Source organism: Bactrocera tryoni, unplaced genomic scaffold, assembly GCF_016617805.1.
Source record: "Bactrocera tryoni isolate S06 unplaced genomic scaffold, CSIRO_BtryS06_freeze2 scaffold_11, whole genome shotgun sequence".
NCBI lineage: Eukaryota > Metazoa > Arthropoda > Insecta > Diptera > Tephritidae > Bactrocera > Bactrocera tryoni.
In genome coordinates this window covers 21,395,218-21,410,520 of record NW_024395824.1, presented here as the reverse complement: position 1 = coordinate 21,410,520, position 15,303 = coordinate 21,395,218, and the positions used below count along the sequence as shown (strand labels likewise).

The following is a 15,303-nucleotide window of genomic DNA, read 5'->3' as shown; positions in this document are numbered from 1 at the left end:
GGCAACCTAAAAGGTTGCCGTATGCCTAACTCTGGACAGTTTTCGAGTCATCAGTATAGATGTTTAGACTGTTGCGTCTAGCAAACATACCGTTATGCCAGGCATCTTTTCCATGTTTACTTTGAACCTTTTTTCCCAGTTGAAAAGTGGGGTCATGTAGTCGGTGTTTGCCAAAAACCACCATTACCCAGCAAGCTATGCTCGAAAGTTCTAAATTTAAATTCTCCTGCAGCCAGTAGTTGCCCGCCGATTTTGCTGCGCAGTTTTCAGCGAAGAAGTTTATAAGTGGTAGGTTTAGTGCCAGTTCAAGAGCCGCTGTGGGAGTTGTTCTCAAAGCTCCCGTTACCCACAACCAAAGCCTGCTTCTTTCTGCGGGATGTAGCCGCAAGCCTTTGGAACTCAGCCCTTGGCCTTTCGCAATCATGTGGCATGTAGCAGGATGCGTGTTTTTGTTGCCGTGTGCGGGGTGGCGCTTCTTGAGGCGAAGAGACACGCTTCCCACGCCCCACGCCATCTTCCCGAACCTCACGTTCAGAAGATCCTCAGCCTGGCTTCCATCTTCGCTGATAGATTTTTCCACGCTTAACACCGTCTAGTCGCTAGTTGGCACTTCCATAATCTGACGTTACACCAGCCGCAGAGCATGTTCCGGGTCCACAACGCAAGGAATGGTTACCTTTGTTTTTGGCGTAAATTGAATGCTGCTGCGGTCTACCACCTCCAGCTTTGCTCCTTCCCATAGGTTTGGAAGCGTTCTGACCGTTCCCCTTACCATGTTAGGGTCGGTTCGTCATTGCATTTTATGATTTTGACACCGCTAAGCTATCCGGTTTCTGCAAATGACGGCATGGGTGCGCACGGATCGGCGTCCATTCTCGAGAAAAGGTTTTCCAATTGCTAAATTTCCACTATTTTTCATCGCTCCTGTGACATTTGTCCCAGCGGGTTAGTGCGGTCTATGAGGGCGACAGTCAAATGTCATTTTGCAATATCATTGGCCACCACCGCTGCTTTGGACGTTGTCGGTTTGTCCACGTGCTTGACGTCTAACTTTGTGGCTACGTCTTTGCACTTCTTCTTTTTCAAGGGCGTTTTCATTTCACCTTCCGCTGCCTTTTTCCAACAATATGCTTCTCAAAGCGATTAGCAAACGCTGGATCTGGGGCATTAAACCAATTACGAGTGGAGAAGTGTGCCCGGGCATTCTTCACCTCCTCTCTAGCCCAAGCCAGTCGTTTCACTTATTCTTCCTTCAGGCTGGACTTGCCTTCGATGCGGTTACATATTCCGACCGCCGCCTTTTATCTAGCTTTTGCTTTCAACCCTACCTTTCTTAGCTTCTTCCGGGGCTCTCTCCTGTTACCAGAGTGGAAACCCTCGGCCTGCACCGGAGAGCGGTGTAGTTCTTCCTACCTTTCCGCGTTTATGCTAACAGCGCGTGCTTGGTCCGAGTCTTCAAGGACTCTGTCACCCGTGCGCTGTAAAGCTGGTTTATTAGTAGCTGTAGAACCACTGCAACCTGCTCTCGTGGCAGTGGAGGTGTGGCCGCTGGCGACACAGCTTATACGATCGCTGGTGGAAGCAGCATCGCCTCCCACCAACGTTTGGACCGATATCCCGGTCCGCTTCGTCTCCTTGTCTTCTTCCATTGCGAGCTTTAGATTCGGGGTCTTTACCACTGGCGTTTTATACCTACAGCAAGATATCTCATTAGCAATGGCCGTTGTATTACCCATTCGCTTACTTCTGAGGATGCATAACTGTCCAAGATAAGGGGATGATTGGGAAGATACGTCAGCCTTCGCTAGGAGGCGCCTGCCTGCAATGTAATGACTCTGCCTGTAGCCAGCTTGAAATCATGACATTATAAGCAGCTACACCCATTGCCCAATCGACACCTGCGCGGAGGATACAGCTAAGAGGATTTTTGCCGACCGGTGTAGAATGTGAAGGAAACTTTCACGCAGCTAGAATAAAGTACGACGACCGGTTGTTTATGTGGTCAAGGGTACAGCAATGCACTTTGATTCTCCTGATGAGGAGCAAAATGACTATGTGAAAATTAAAGTCTCCGACGATGGTAGTATAACATTAGAAGATGACTCGGAAAAATTCCTGCATTATTGTGAAATTAGCGTGGAATGCTCGATATATGAAAAATATGTTACAAACTACATACATATGTATATTTCAGTATATACGTATGCTATTCAAATGTCACCAAAACTAGTTTTATATAGACGTTGCATACTTTTAAGCGCATCTTTTTGGTGAGCTGCTTCGCCTTCCTATATGTGTCGCTCAAATATTCTAGGTTTCAGTACCACTTAAAAAGTTACAAACAAACATACATACGTACAAGTGAAGCTAATAAAAGCGTATTAAAAACACCGATATGACTAAATTAACGAAGTTAAATTCAAGTATCAAACATACAAGTATATAGTAGGGTGGAGCGATTTTATTAATTTTTGATTTCTGTTTCGGTATACCTGTAGAAAGTTGCTGTTTAAACACAAGAAAAATCAGTAATCTCACGCTATGTTTAGAGGTGCCCCCATCGACTTGAAATTTTGAACATTTATGCCAAATACTCATAAATTCGCAAACATTTTATAAACGTTGTTTGGTGTTCTAAGCGATGCTACATATGTTAGAGTAAGATAGAAATTAATGCTCTTAGAACATATACATATGTATATCACTCTCTAACCATATTATAATAACATAGCTACGTTCCGCACTTTAATTTCACATTCCTAATTTCACACTCCAAAACTTCCCCCATATTATAAGTTATGCTAATTTTCCCAGGCACTCACTTTCCACAATACTAGGCCGACAATATCCAAAAAACGGTAGATTTATGTAAGCAACTGACTGTGATCTGTCAATTCTGTACAGTCTTAAGCTTAAGTCGAATAAAGTGGTTTGATTAAAAAAAAAACCTAAGTTGTTACCTATATTCCTTAGTCGCACGCTTATAGCAGTTCACTTGTTCGTCGTTCATTTATTTGTTACATCAAATTTCACAGCTTTATACATTATTTGATGCTTGTAGCTTAGCTTATAACTGTAATTAATACTTATTACTTGTCTTAATATTAGAAATATGTCTCAAGTTAAAACACGAAAAACGACGAGGTGTCCTGTCTTTAGTTCGCCGGAAAAGTTACCTGCTTCTCACTTACCTACGTATAATGGTCTGATGAAATGTTATCTGTTCATAAAACATGAATTGAAGCGCGATGAAACAACAAAAGAGCCAACAGTTCTTGAAAAATCTGAAAGATTAGCGGGTGAAGTTTTAAAAATATGGCAAAAATCTTCACTGCCAACTGTAAGTGTAAAAAGAATTGTACAATTGATTTGTTCCTACCACGACAAATACAGGAGATTACTGAAACCATATCAAGGTCGTCAAACTAACATAAAATACAAATAAATATCAGGAATTGCTGCTGTTTAAAAGGGTGTCGTGTTGCCAAGAAGGAAGTAAGTTTCTTACTCGACCAAAGATCAACCAGAAAAATGATGATAAGCGGTGTCGATATAGTTTCAACTGTGAAGAATATGAAAGAACATCGGAACCAGGAAACAACTATTTTGGTCATGTCACCTGTGAGTCGGGGACTGCTAAAAATATAAAAGACACTATATTATTATATTTGAAATCTAAGTCGGTAAATGTGAGTGAATTAGCTTTGTTGGGTGCGTTGGAACTGTAGTGGATACAGGTTTCAAAGGTGGTGTTATTCGTCTGATGGAGGAGGAATTCAACAGGTCATTAACAGTGGTTTATCTGTCAATTGCATTCAAATGAGTTACCACTACGTCATCTTTTATTACATTTAAACCGAAAAAAACCATCGGACCTAAATGCTTTTAAGGCACCATCGGATCTCAATTATAAATTTGTCAAACAATGCCGATAGTCAAATTTACCGTTATACCTAAATTATTACCTGAAATAACTAGGGAAGAGCTTAATACCGACCAAAAGTATTTCTACGACATAATGACCGCTATCAATACTGGTATATTTTCTCCTGTTTATATGGAAGCTAGAGCCCTTAACCATTCTAAATGGCTAACAACAGCTAATCGAATTCTAAAATTGTATGCAACTAAAACTGACCCAGAAGAAAAGCTAGTTGTATTAGCCACGTACATCTGAAAGTTTATGGACCAATGTGGTTTACAATAAAATGTAATTCTTCATACATTAACGGAGCCAAAAACATATGGCAAACCATTAACCTGAGCCGTTATATGAATTTCGATATGAAAGCAACCGTTGACAAAGTAATCCAACGAAATGGATACTTTCGTCATGCTTGGTGATGACAGAGAGATTATAAGAGATCTTGCATATCGAAGAATTGTAAAAGCAAGATCAGAGAATGCTCGAAGACTTCGGACGTTTAAAGTACATACATTCAACTTCGATGCCAAAGATTACACTGAGATTATTATGTGGCAAGTGTGTGATATAACTTAACCACCTCTAAGATTAAATATGTCTGATAAAACCTTAAAAGACATTGTCAAAAACGGCCTTGGTACATGTCAGAATATTACAGATTTTCTATGCCACACCCAAGCTGTGGAGCGCTGCATCAAGTTGGTAACAGAAGCATCGACTGCAGTTTGTGGAGAAAATAAACGAGTTGATTTCATTAATAAGAGTTTGATGTTTAAGTAGTATTTTAAGTAATGTAAGAGAATATTTTTCGTAATAAATGCTTAGAATGCCATTTTTTGTTTTATTTAAATGTTTGACTGTACTGGGGCACCTCAAAACATTAAGCCAGCTGTTTGATATTTTTGCATATTTGTTTTATAAGTATATTAAAAGACAACTTTTTATAGCTATGCCGTTAAAAAACAGAAAAAAAATGTTTTTCTCCATATGTACATTATCGCTCCATCTTAATATATAATATTTACTTAAAATATGTACTTTATCTCGGGAATGGGTTCAAATATCAAAGACACATGCTGATCTTAGACAATGCTTAAATGTAATATGCATGGCATAATAAGGAAGGTAAAATTAATATAGAACTATCAACAATCTTACTTAACGAAATGCATACATATGTATGTATACATAAGCGACGCAATAATTGCCTACGTTAGTGTATGTATTGACCTCCAAAACTTATAACGGTAAGCTGACGTCGTTATCATTCTTACTTTTTTGTTGCTTCTCTTTACAATCACATACTGACGGACCTTGGATCAAGGAATAACATGCATTTGGATATTTGTAAAAATATTCATTATTAATTGTGGAAAAAAGAAAATCTTTTAACTGTAGCTGTTAAATAAAATTGAAATATGTAAAAATTGAAAATCGGAGGATGGAGTCATATGTAGAAGTTCACGCAAGTGAGGAAAGTTCTCTGATCGCCATTCACTTGGAAGTGGCCAGAAATGATTCTTTTACACATGCCTCAAGCAGCTCACGACCTCCGGTCTTTGACCAAGTATCCTCTGGGTAACGTCCGGTGTGTTTTACGTGGGCACCTGCTGACGACTGCCTTACTCCACGGCGCTCAAAAGCACAGCGGATCAAATCAATGCGTTGATCAGCGCCCTGAGAATGCAAAGCATTTTCAGTACCAATTGGCAGTATGGAATGGACACACTAACCACCTTGGTAGGGTTCGAAGCCCATCTAAAACCTCTGCCGTGCTTTGGGTCCGGCACCCGGTTGCAATGCAACTCCACATTCAACTGACAAAGTCAGTTCTTCCCGCGATTTGGGTTTCAACCACAACCACCACTATACTCCCCGAGGGGCCAGTCCGCATGAGCAGGTTGGAGCGAACTCCAAGGGCTCCTGCTCCCCGTGTTACCAGAATTAAGTCTCCGGTCAGACCTCGTAGCCGAAACTACTACCAGTTAAGCTTCCATACGGCTCTTAAATAATTCACGCGCAAACGACCCTAACTGTTCGGTATTCCGACTAGTGGAGATCACACCACTAACATGTAATCGTCCATCCGTCCAGCTAATCCCCATACCACCCAGATCCCTAATGTCCGAGTACATCGGGCACTCCGCAAATCAAAAATGCATTCAGAGGCCCATGCCCCGTAAGCAGGAAACCCAGACTCAGACAAAATCTGAAGTCTGGGTTATCCACAACGAACCCCACGTCCCGAATGTACTCGTACGTCACTCAGCCGTTAGGACTATTGTCCCAACGTTCTTGCCACCTACATCTAACCCTATCATCTAGGAGCCTCTTGCTCCCTAGATATCCCTCCCTCTCCACATCATCGTCAGAAATCCAATCATTCCGCAGCAATGACACACTCAAGCCCCTTCTAACCTGAATGCAACAGCACGCTGTATGACAATCAGGTCAAGAGGGGGTGCACCTAACAAGACCTGCATCGCATCCGTTGAGACAGTGCGACATACAGGCAAACAAGCAAGCATCATGCAACGCTGGATTGAGAGGAGTTTTTGAGACCCCCAGACAGTCGTGGCTGTCTCCCACCATACAGGGGCTCCATAAGTTGCACAGGCCACAAACAAGCCACGATATATGGTGCGGACAGCACGACGTCCGAGACCCCAATCGCTCCTCAAAATCCGTCGTATTTTGCCAACAGTTGCCTGCAGTCGTTCCTTTACATTCGCCAAGTGTGGAGTAAAACACATCCTTTCACTCATGATCAGTCCCAGATATTTGACTTGCGTCACATATCTGATGCTGACCCCGTTCACACGGACAATCGGTGGACGACCCGATGACAATCTACCTTTCAGCAGCATTGCCATCGTTTTGTCCATCGATATGTTGACCCCCACACCTAAACCCCAAGAATTAACGATCTCTAGGAGATCTCCTCCCGCCCGTTCTAGCTCAGACCTCGAGCGACCTTCGACCATAAGAAGAAGGTCGTCCGCATACGCACAACATTTACAGAGTGGCTCGAGGTGCCCAAGCAGAGTGTCCATCATAAGGTTCCAAATATATGGACCACAGATGGAACCCTGCGGGCAGCCTCGAACAACTCCGCTCTCCACACTCCCATTCATGCCGACAAGTGAGGCCTTTCTGTCCGAAAAATAACTCCGCCAAAGAGAAATTTCCGGACAGCCAAGCTCCTCCAGCCGTTGCACCACTCGATCCCAGCTTAGGTAATCAAACGCCCCCTTGAAGTCAACAAATATGCCGAGGACATATTTGTTGACATTCTCCCTAACGACACTCTGAACGAAGAACCACGCATCCTCTATACTGCGACCTTACCTGAACCCAAACTGCCTATCCGACCACATACCCCGCGTTAGCTCCTGAAGCCGTTCCACCATGACTCTTTCCAGCACTTTTCCAAGTACTGGAAGGAGACTGATGCCCCGATAAGATCGAGGATCGCTCCTGACCTTATCAGGGGACTTTGGGAGAGGAACAACCCTAGCACTTTTCCACTCGCGTGGAAAGTATCCCTCCCAGACGCACTTATCATAAATGGCCTCCAGGTATTCCAGAATGAACTCCCATAAGCTTTTACACATCTCTCCGTTCAAACCATCAAAACCTGGGGACCGTTTAGACCTAACCAGGCCAAAGGCGTACCCCAACTCCACATCATCTAATGGAGGGACAGGCACCTCTTGTGCTTGAGGTACCTGCATCTCCGACCTAGGAAAGAACGCACCTAACAGAACCCCCGCACACTCTCTCCACGACGATAACAAGGTGTCACCGACGCGAAGAGAGGTGACATCCTCCCTCCTACGACCCCGGCAGATCCTATAGACCTGACCCCAGAAGTCGTTCCTATTTTCCCTAACAAAGCTCCTCTGGGTAGCCTAAAAACATCCTTTTGAAGGCGAACTAAAGTGAGAAGGCGAAACATTCCCTAAATAAGGTTGTGCGCTGGATTTGGGACCCGCCACGTAAAAAAACACTTCCAATGAAAAATTACCAACAGCCTCGGAAGACAAACCTTCATCTTGATGACGACCATGGCAAACGAAATAAGGACTACGAATTGAGGGCATGCACCTGGAATGTCCGGTCCCTTAATTCAGAAGGTGCTGCTGCCCAGCTGGTTGATATCCTCGTGAAAATAAAGGCTGATATCACCGCCGTCCAAGAAATGCGATGGACGGGACAAGGAAAGAGACGAGTATGTCCTTATGGCATTTACCACAGTGGCCATATAAAGGAGCACAAGTTTGGTGTAGGATTCGTGGTGGGAGAGAGACTCCGTCGCCGAGTACTATCATTCACTACGGTGAATGAACGTCTAGCCACAATCCGCATCAAAGCAAGGTTTTTCAACATATCGCTGATTTGCGCCCACGCCCCGACAGAAGAGAAGGGCGATGTGAACAAAGATGCCTTCTATGAGCGCCGGTGAGAGCTTAACCCGCCACGATGTCAAAATCGTGCTTGGCGACTTTAACGCTAGGATGGGCAAAGAAGGTATCTTTGGCACTATTGTCGGTAAATTCAGCCTTCACGACGAAACATCCCCAAATGGGTTGAGGCTGATTGACTTCGCCGGGGCCCGAAATATGGTTATTTGTAGTACTAGATTCCAGCACGACAAAATACATCAAGCTGCCGGGCTGTCTCCGGATCGAAAAGCCAACAACCAGATCGATCATGTTGTGATACTCGTCTCCAGTTTCGAGACGTGCGTACGCTCAAAGGTCCTAACATCGTCTCAAACCACTATCTTGTTGCAGCCAAGATTCGCATCCGCCTCTGTGCAGCAAAAAAAACGCCAACAAACACAAGCAAGGTTCGGCGTCGAGAAGCTGCAATCACAATAGACAGCAGAACGATTTTCTACTGGACTTGCACTCCTGCTCTCTAAGAGCACTCGTCAACAACTCGGTATAAGGGTACTATGGGACGGCATTTCAAACTCCTTACGTACAGCTGCAACCGAAACCATTGGTTTTCGGAAAGTGCAATAGAACAGCTGGTACGACGAGGAGTGCCTGGCCGCTGCGGAGAGAAAAGAGGCTGCTAACCTCGCAACGTTACGATCGACCACTATACGTGCGGGATGGGATAGATACCGAGAGTTGAAGAGGGAAGCGAGACGCATTTGCAGACAGAAAAAGAAAGAGGCCGAAATGCGTGAGTATGAAGAGCTTGATAAGCTGGCCGACAGGGGTAATGCTCGAAAATTCTACGAAAAAATGCGACGGCTTACAGAAGGTTTCAAGACCGGAGCATACTCTTGTAGAACTCCCAAAGGTGATCTAGTCACTGATGCCCAGAGCATAGTTAAATTATGGAGGGAACACTTCTCCAGCCTGCTGAATGGCAGTGAAAGTACAACGCCAGGAGAAGGCGAATCCGATTTTTCAATCGATGACGATGGAGCAGACGTTCCATTACCCGACCATGAAGAAGTTCAAATAGCAATTGCCCGCCTGAAAAACAAGAAAGCGGCAGGGGCCGACGGATTGCCGGTTGAGCTATTCAAACACGGCGGCGAAGAACTGATAAGGAGCATGCATCAGCTTCTTTGTAAAATATGGTCGGACGAAAGCATGCCCAACGATTGGAACTTAAGTGTGCTATGCCCAATCCATAAAAAAGGAGACCCCACAATCTGCGCCAACTACCGTGGTATTAGCGTCCTCAACATCGCATATAAGGTTCTATCGAGCGTATTGTGTGAAAGATTAAGGCCCACCGTCAACAAACTGATTGGACCTTATCAGTGTGGCTTTAGACCTGGCAAATCAATTATCCAAATTTTGGAAAAGACCCGTGAAAGGAGAATCGGCACACACCACCTCTTCGTCGATTTCAAAGCTGCTTTCGACAGCACGAAAAGGAGCTGCCTTTATGCCGCGATGCCTGAATTTGGTATCCCCGCAATACTAATACGGCTGTGTAAACTGACGTTGAGCAACACCAAAAATTCCGTTAGGATCGGGAAAGACCTCTCCGAGCCGTTTGATACCAAACGAGATTTCAGACAAGGCGATTCCCTAAGGTGTGAATTTTTCAATCTGCTGCTGGAGAAAATAATTCGAGCTGCAGAACTTAATGGAGCAGGTGCAATCTCTTATCAGAGTGTACAGCTGCTGGCGTATACTGATGATATTGAAAGCAGAACTAGGCTTTCTCCAGACTGGACAAGGAAGCAAAGCAAATGGGTCTGGAAGTGAACGAGCGCAAGACGAAATATCTCCTGTCATCAAACAAACAGTTGTCGCACTCGCGACTTGGCTCTCACGTCACTGTTGACAGTCATATCTTGTAGACAATTTCGTCTATCTTGGAACCAGCGTAAATACCACCAAAAATGTCAGCCTGGAAATCCAACGCAGGATAACTCTTGCCAACAGGTGCTACTTTGGGCTGAGTAGGTAATTGAGAAGCAAAGTCCTCTTTCGAGGAAAAAAAAAAAGAAAAAAAAGAGAAAAGCTTTGCGGAAGATTTACGGTACTTTGGGCGTTGGCCACGTAGAATATCGCATTCGATGGAACGATAAACTGTATGAGGTATATGACGACATTGACATAGTTCAGTGAATTAAAAGACAGCGACTACGCTGACTAGGTCATGTTGTCCGAATGGACGAAAACATTCCAGCTCTGAAAGTATTTGACGCTGTACCCGCCGGGGAAAGCAGAGGAAGAGGTAGACCTCCACTCCGTCGGAAGGACCAGGTGGAAAAGGACCTGGCTACGCTTGGAATATGCAATTGGCGCCACGTAGCGAAACACTCCTCACATCATCTAAATATATATCTGAAGCATTTTGTGAGAAATGGTCTAATTACTCAAACGACCAAAATTTCTCCTCGGAATACATTTCAAACAAAATTAACATATTATCACTAAACTACCATCCAGAGAATATGGCACCTTCGGCCAAACATCTCGAAGTTGATATTACTTACTCAGAATTTGAAGCCGCACTAAGTCAGACAAAAGGTAAGACACCAGGTTACGACCGAATCTCCTACCCAATGATTAAAAATATGACGACCGACACCAAACACAAGCTCATTAAACTTTTTAATGAAATACTGCAACACGGTAAATACCCACATACGTGGACCACAGCACTGATCATACCCATTCCTGAACCGCAAAACCCACCCACGACATAAACAGCTTTGGACCTACACTGGGGTGGGTCGATTCCGAACTTTTGTCGATTCGGGATTTCTAATAGTGCGGAAAAGTTGCCTTAGTACTTCCTGATTCCAATGCAACTTTTTGTTTTGAGATCGGATTGCATCTTCAACCCCAACTCCGGCCTTGAAATTTCGGAAATTCGCCTAAAATCGTGAAATTGTCTACCTAGCGCCTGAAATACGCATCTCATGGCAAAAGTTATCACGTCATTTGCTACCGAAATGGTATATGTGATCACGGCCGTAGGACGAACCGTTCCCGAGATACGAGCGAAAAGGCGGCGCGCCACAGCGCAAGGTGAAAATCGGCTTGCGGCCACACTTTTTGACGTTGATTTCGCCTGGTCTCCACATAAATATTTTTTCATCGAGTTCCTTCACTCTTGTCGTTGATTTCGCCGAGTGCTATCACTTATATTCTCTCAACAGAACACAGAACTCAAAATGTCTGTATCTAAATTTAAATTTAGACAGAAATGTCCTGTGTTTGGCATATATCCGTACAATCTCTCTGAGTCCCAGTTACCTACTTACCAGGATGTTCTTTTGTGTTATCAGTTTGAAAGATTTCGTATAGGGCGGTCTCCACATAAATATTTTTTCATCGAGTTCCTTCATTCTTGTCGTTGATTTCGCCGAGTGCTATCACTTATATTCTCTCAACGGAACACAGAACTCAAAATGTCTGTATCTAAATTTAAATTTAGACAGAAATGTCCTGAAAGTCCCAGTTACCTACTTACCAGGATGTTATCTTGTGTAATTAGTTTGAAAGATTTCGTATAGTAAAGAAATAGTTGCAAAAAAGGTTGAAAATACTTTCAAAAAGTCATCTATTCCGATAGTTTCACACACCAGAGTTGTACAAATGCTCACCACATACCATAAGAGATTTCTGACTCTTAAACAATTGGGAGGATGGAGTCATGTGTAGAAGTTCACGCAAGTGAGGAGAGTTCTCTGATCGCCCTTCACTTGGGAGTGGCCAGAAACGATTCTTTTACATATGACTCAAGCAGCTCACTACGTGGTCTTTGACCAAGTATCCTCTGGGTAGCCTAAGAACATCCGTTTGAAGGCGAGCTAAAATGAAAAGGCGAAACATCCCCTCCGCAGGGTTGTGCGCTGGGTTTGGAACCCGCCACGTAAAAAATCGTACCAATGAAAATTAGCAATCAGCCTCGGATGAGAGACCCCCCTTTAGATGACGACCATGGCAAACGAAATAAGGACTATGATATCAGGGCATGCACCTGGAATGTCCGGTCCCTTAATTGGGAGGGTGCCACTGCCCAGCTTGTTGATGTCCTCGTAAAAATAAAGGCTGACATCACCGCCGTCTAAGAAATGCGATGGACGGGACAAGGACTGAGACGAATATGTCCTTGTGACATTTACTACAGTGGCCATATAAAGGAGCGCAAGTTTGGTGTAGGATTCGTGGTGGGAGAGAGACTCCGTCGCCGAGTACTATCATTCACTACGGTGAATGAACGTCTAGCCACAATCCGCATCAAAGCGAGGTTCTTCAACATATCGCTGATTTGCGCCCACGCCCCGACAGAAGAGAAGGACGATGTGACCAAAGATGCCTTTTATGAGTGCTTGGAGCGCACTTATGAAGGCTGCCCCCGCCACGATGTCAAAATCGTGCTAGGCGACTTTAACGCCAGGGTGGGCAAAGAAGGTATCTTTGGCACTATGGTCGGTAAATTCAGCCTCCACGAGGAAACATCCCCAAATGGGTTGAGGCTGATCGCCTTTGCCGGGGCCCGAAACATGGTTATCTGTAGTACTACATTCCAGCATAAGAAGATTCATCAAGCTACCTGGCTGTCTCCAGATCGATCATGTTGTGATAGACGGAAGACACGTTTCCAGTGTTTTAGATGTTCGTGCGCTCCGAGGTCCTAACATCGACTCGGACCATTATCTTGTTGCAGCTAAGCTTCGCACCCGCCTCTGTGTAGCAAAAAACGCACGCCACCAAACAAAAGGAAGTTTCGACGTCGATAAGCTGCAATCACAACAGACAGCCGAACGATTTTCTACTCGGCTTGCACTCCTGCTCTCTGAGAGCACTCGTCAACAACTCGGTATAAGGGAACTGTGGGACGGCATTTCGAACTCCTTACGTACAGCTGTAACCGAAACCATTGGTTTTCGGAAAGTGCAAAAGAACAGCTGGTACGACGAGGAGTGCCGTGTCGCAGCGGAGAGAAAACAGGCTGCCTACCTAGCAACGTTACGACCGACCACTACACGTGCCGGATTGGATAGATACCGAGAGTTGAAGAGGGAAGCGAGACGCATTTGCAGACAGAAGAAGAAAGAGGCCGAAATGTGTGAGTACGAAGAGCTTGATAAGCTGGCCGACAGGAGTAATGCTCGAAAATTCTACGAAAAAATGCGGCGGTTTACAGAAGATTTCAAGACCGGAGCAGACTGTTGTAGAACCCCCAAAGGTGATCTAGTCACTGATGCCCAGAGCATAGTTAAATTATGGAGGGAACACTTCTCCAGCCTGCTGAATGGCAGTGAACGCACAACACCAGGAGAAGGAGAACCCGATTCCCCAATCGATGACGATGGAGCAGACGTTCCATTACCCGACCATGAAGAAGTTCGAATAGCAATTGCCCGCCTGAAAAATAACAAAGCGGCAGGGGCCGACGGATTGCCGGCCGAGCTATTCAAACACGGCGGCGAAGAACTGATAAGGAGCATGCATCAGCTTCTTTGTAAAGTATGGTCGGACGAAAGAATGCCCAACGATTGGAATTTAAGTGTGCTATGCCCAATCCATAAAAAAGGAGACCCCCCAATCTGCGCCAACTACCGTGGTATTAGCGTCCTCAACATCGCATATAAAGTTCTATCGAGCGTATTGTGTGAAAGAGTAAAAGCCCACCGTCAACAAACTGATTGGACCTTATCAGTGTGGCTTTAGACCTGGCAAATCAACAACCGACCAGATATCACCATGCGCCAAATCTTGGAAAAGACCCGTGAAAGGAGAATCGACACACACCACCTCTTCGTCGATTTCAAAGCTGCATTCGACAGCACGAAAAAGAGCTGCCTTTATGCCGCGATGTCTGAATTTGGTATCCCCGCAAAACTAATACGGCTGTGTAAGCTGACGTTGAGCAACATCAAAAACTCCGTCAGAATCGGGAAGGACCTCTCCGAGCCGTTCGATACCAAACGAGGTTTCAGACAAGGCGATTCCCTATCGTGCGACTTTTTCAACCTGCTTCTGGAGAAAATATTTCGAGCCGCAGAACTAAATAGAGAAGGTACCATCTTTTATAAGAGTGTACAGCTGCTGGCGTATGCTGATGATATTGATATCATCGGCCTTAACACCCGCGCCGTTAGTTCTGCTTTCTCCAGACTAGACAAGGAAGCAAAACAAATGGGTCTGGCAGTGAACGAGGGCAAGACGAAATATCTCCTGTCATCAAACAAACAGTCGACGCGCTCGCGACTTTTCACTCACGTCACTGTTGACAGTCAGAACTTTAAATGATATTGATATCATAGGCCTTAACACCCGCGCCGTTAGTTCTGCTTTCTCCAGACTCGACAAGGAAGCAAAACAAATGGGTCTGGCAGTGAACGAGGGCAAGACGAAATATCTCCTGTCTTCAAACAAACAGTCGGCGCGCTCGCAACTTGGCACTCACGTCACTGTTGACAGTCATAACTTTGAAGTTGTAGACAATTTCGTCTATCTTGGAACCAGCGTAAACACCCCCAACAATGTCAGCCAAGAAATCCAACACAGGATAACTCTTGCCAACAGGTGCTACTTCGGACTGAGTAGGCAATTGAGAAGCAAAGTCCTCTCTCGACAAACAAAAACCAAACTCAATAAGTCACTCATAATTCTCGTCCTCCTATATGGTGCAGAGTCTTGGACGATGTCAACAACGGATAAGTCGACGTTGCGAGTTTTCGAGAGAAAAGTTCTGCGAAAGATTTATGGTCCTTTGCGCGTTGGCCACGTAGAATATCGCATTCGATGGAACGATAGACTGTATGAGGTACACGACGACATTAACATAGTTCAGCGAATTAAAAGACAGCGACTACGCTGGCTAGGTCATGTTGTCCGGATGGACGAAAACACTCCAGCTCTGAAAGTATTCGACGC

General features: G+C 44.7%; 1 pseudogene; it reads right to left on the bottom strand.

Moving 5' to 3' along the window:
* Positions 1-822: 822 nt before the first annotated feature.
* Positions 823-1,649, bottom strand: LOC120779863 (annotated as a pseudogene).
* Between the last annotated feature and the right edge of the window lie 13,654 nt (positions 1,650-15,303).